This window comes from Spinacia oleracea, chromosome 1 (assembly GCF_020520425.1).
Source record: "Spinacia oleracea cultivar Varoflay chromosome 1, BTI_SOV_V1, whole genome shotgun sequence".
NCBI classification, from domain to species: Eukaryota; Viridiplantae; Streptophyta; class Magnoliopsida; order Caryophyllales; family Amaranthaceae; genus Spinacia; species Spinacia oleracea.
Genome location: NC_079487.1, coordinates 40,706,370 through 40,710,869, shown reverse-complemented (window position 1 = coordinate 40,710,869; position 4,500 = coordinate 40,706,370).

Here is a 4,500-nt window from a genome sequence, read left to right as displayed (position 1 = left end):
TTTTATACGTGACATATATGGTTTTTTAAGTCTAGTACATATAAACCATTTACTAATTTAGCAGAGACATAAATGTTAGGTTATGATTCATATGACAAAACATAAATCATGCGGAAAAACCATAAATCCAGGAAAGCATATTATTTACACATAATCATTTAGCATAGTTTAGATGCATACACTTTGTTGCGTGCCTTCCCTAGCTGCGCCCGAACCGAACAAGAACAAGTCTTTAGGACTCCAAATGTCGTCCCTCCGTAGATAGTCCACAGCACGTCCGGATCCGCCTTAAGCTTGACCAACTAGGATCGCCCTTATGGTACTTAGAATTTTCGGCTATTGTAGGCAATTGTGTGACTGAATTTTTGCTCTCAAAAATCACTTTGAATACTTGAATTGTTTCTATAAATTATGACCCTAGGCACCTATTTATAGAGGTATGGAAAAGGAACTGGAATCCTATTAGGATACGAATTAATTAAACTAGAATCCTAATAGAATTCTTATTTAGATAATTTATCCTTTTAGGTTTAGGAATTTAGTCATATGTCGAAACCTGATAGCTTTAGGATTCGTATAGCACACAAACACACACACGCACGCACAGTAGCCCACGAGGGGTGCCATGCGCGCGCGCGCAGCCCGCGAGCTCGCAGCCCATTGCCACGAGGCCCACACGCTGCAGCAGCCTTGGCGCGCGCTGGGCCTGCCTTGCGGTGGGCCTGGCGCAGCCTTGGCTGGTGCGTTGTGGCGCGCTGGCTTGCTGGGCGATGGCCCGGCTTCGTGCTGGGCCTTCGTCTGGCAGGCCTCGTCCGATGCTAATTCGTACGATACGCTTCCGATTAATTTCCCGATTCCGGAATTCATTTCCGATACGAACAATATTTAATATTTCCGATTCCGGAATTAATTTCCGTTTCGAACAAATATTTAATATTTCCGTTTCCGGAATTATTTTCCGATTCCGATAATATTTCCGATTCTGACAATATTTCCGTTTCCGGCAATATTTCCGATTCCGGCAATATTTCCATTTCCGATAATATTTTCCGATACGTACCATGTTTCCGTTTCCGGCAACATCTACGACTTGGATAATATTTATATTTCCGATACGATCCATATTTCCGTTTCCGGCAATATCATCGTTTCCGGAGTATTCATTTCTTGCCTTGTGACGATCTCAGCTCCCACTGAAACCAAGATCCATCGATTCCGAATATCCATAGATGAGTATTTAATGCCATTAAGTACTTGATCCGTTTACGTACTATTTGTGTGACCCTACGGGTTCAGTCAAGAGTAAGCTGTGGATTAATATCATTAATTCCACTTGAACTGAAGCGGCCTCTAGCTAGGCATTCAGCTCACTTGATCTCACTGAATTATTAACTTGTTAATTAATACTGAACCGCATTTATTAGACTTAATATTATATGCATACTTGGACCAAGGGCACTATTTCCTTCAATAAAACATACCATTCAAATATGCTAAACAACAATTATTCATAATTTGAAAAGAAAAACCTTCTGAATAAAAAATCGGAATCGAAATTATATTCTTGGTTATAACTGGAACGTAATAACAATCATATAGTTCTAATATTAAACCAGAAGGCAAGCGTAAACTATAATCTCCTACGACTAAAGAAACAACTCTTTCTCCATTTCCTACTCGGAGATCCACTTCGCCTTTGCTCAAGCTTCTACTTCTTTTTAGTCCTTGCACATCACCAATAATGTGAGACCCACAAGCGGTATCAAATATCCAAGAAGTAGTTGTAGCTAAATTAACTTCTATGACATAGATACTCTTGAACTCCTTACCTTTCTTGACCATTAGAAAATCCTTATGTTCAGGTTCACTAGGAAAGTTCCCCTCATCATGAACCATCATACTATGAAACCTCCCTAATCTAACATTCTCCTGAAACAAAGTTTTCAGTTGTTGGATTATCAAGTAGGCATCCAGACCATGAAAACATTTTTGATACTCTGGTTCCATGCAAGCAGGCATCAAACATGTTACTTGCAGGGGGTTATCCTGGAAAGTTTTTCTAGCTTGACATTGAGCTTCAGTAGCATTTTCTGGCAGGGGTTCATGAGGGAGTGGATTGTCAAGAACAATTTCTTTTACTTCTGCTCTAAGAACAATTCTCATAGCTATTTCCCATTGTAGGAATTTGTGTGCATTCAGTTTGTTTTCAATTAAAGGGCGCAAGTAAAAAAGTAGAGTTGTTGTTTGCACCATACATGATAACTACAAAAAAATAGTAAGCAAGATTCAATGAAAGTTTATCAAAAGTAGCAATTAAACAAATTTAATTAGCAACTACCCTTTATTCAAAATTAGAAGTTCCCATTGAATAAAGAAATAACCAAGATCCCCTCCCACTGCAATCAAACGGACTTTGGCCCTACTACTTTAATTTATGGTAGTTGAGGTAAGTGAACATTTTACGAACTATAACTAATTATAACGCTTAGTAGACATGTTAAGAACTCTTTGTATTTTCCTATCTCTTAGCTTCAAAACCCCAAACTTTGTCTTTTGATGGTTTTGTTGAGTTAAACCAAACATTAACATGTAAAGTTTTAATAACCTACCCTACTATCCCCCGAATTATAAGCAACACCGTTCTTTGGCAGTACCTATTATTTATGATCTAAGGGTTGATAGGTGTTGTATGGAAAAACACTTAAACTCAATATTATTTTGGGACCTAAGTTTACTATGTTGGTTACTTAAAATTGAACACATAGCTTAAATAACAACATACATAAACTTAATAAGCATTTAAGATATATTCAATGCATAAAATTAAATATGATCCTAGTATGGCCCCTAAAATGTAAGCTCAAATCTTCTTGGGTTCCTGTTCACCTTTCTTGGATCTCCATCCTTGTTTTTCTGATTGAACCTTCTTACTCCATTGTGCTTACAATAGTAACTATAGAATTTAATTTGAACTTTTAAAATTAAATTACAATAATACACAACGATGCGCATATCGTATTTAAAATTTACAAGTATAAAAAACGATACGCATATTGTATTTTCTATCCTATTTTGGTCATACTAGTCACTTGTTGTAACAAAAATCATATATTACATACACGCATATAATATCAAAATATAATAAACAAAAATTACTTATTAACTTTTCATAAGTAAATAACCTTTCCAAAATAATTATAAAAACTTAAACAATTTAAGTTTAATATAATTTAGGAAATTAACTTTATTATTTTAATTCAATAGCTATTTAAATATGGCTAGAATAATCTCATTAATCAAGAATTTGCATTTAAAGAAACATATCAATTTATGCTCAACTTAGAAGATCATATTTTCCAAAAAAAAAAATTATTTTTCAAATTACTCAAACTGATTTTCCAAAATAAAATAAAAACTAATTTCCTTACAAATCTGATTTAGGAGAATATGAGGAAGTTTTTGTTTGTTTTTTTTTGTTTTTTTAATAAGTCAAACGCAGCAGCAAGGCTGCTACCCAAAACCTCTGACGCACCTCACCAGGAAATACTACCCAAGACGACGCCGGGAAGCACTCCCCTGTAGCACGCCGGCCATCCTGCGGCTGACAATCTCACCCCCGGTCGACCTCAGCCATTAGCTGAAGCTGGCAGCCAAAACAACCAGTGAGCCAGGCCGCAACAATGGAGTTGTTGCTATGGGACAGCGTAACACCGCCCTAATTCAACCTCCACCGTGGCTCCACCATCGCAGGTGGGGCCACCTAGCCATGGTGGGAAAGTTCATTTAAATTGTGCAACAATTACCCAATTTAAACTAATCTTTATCCGACCTTAGTTTAAAGATTCAAAACAATTTAATTAGGGTTTAATAATCCGAAAATTATGCTTGAAATTTTGAATAAATTAACAAACCTTAAACTGAATTTTAGGTTGTTAAGAATTAGATTTCAATTGGAATCTTTATTAAAATTAAATCTAACAAGAATTCAAAATTTAGGGCATAATTATCTTATTTTATTCAAAATATTAAGAAAAATAACCATTATTTTCCGAAAAATTCGAATTTAATTATGTGGCTGTTCTATTGAATTTTCTTAGAAATTTTAATTGTAATCCTTAAATTTTATGATTAATCGAATTAAACATAAAAATTAACTAGTGAAACATTTATAAAAATTTCGGCTATTGTATAAAAAATAGGGGATGATCAGTATATTTATTTAACAAAATAAAGTCAAATATTTAATTGTAACAAATTATTATCTTGATTAATATAATTAACCAACAAATAATTTAAAATCTAACGAGTTTAATTTTAAAAAAGCCGAAAATTTTTGTATGAAATTAACAGTTTATTTCGGCCCTATATTAAAAAATATGGAATTTTTATAAATTAATTTTGAGCATATATTAAATAAATTACGATTTATAAATTCCAATAAATTAATATCATATACTCCCTCCGTCCCAGATTAGTTGTTTCACTTTCCTTTGTCAGCCG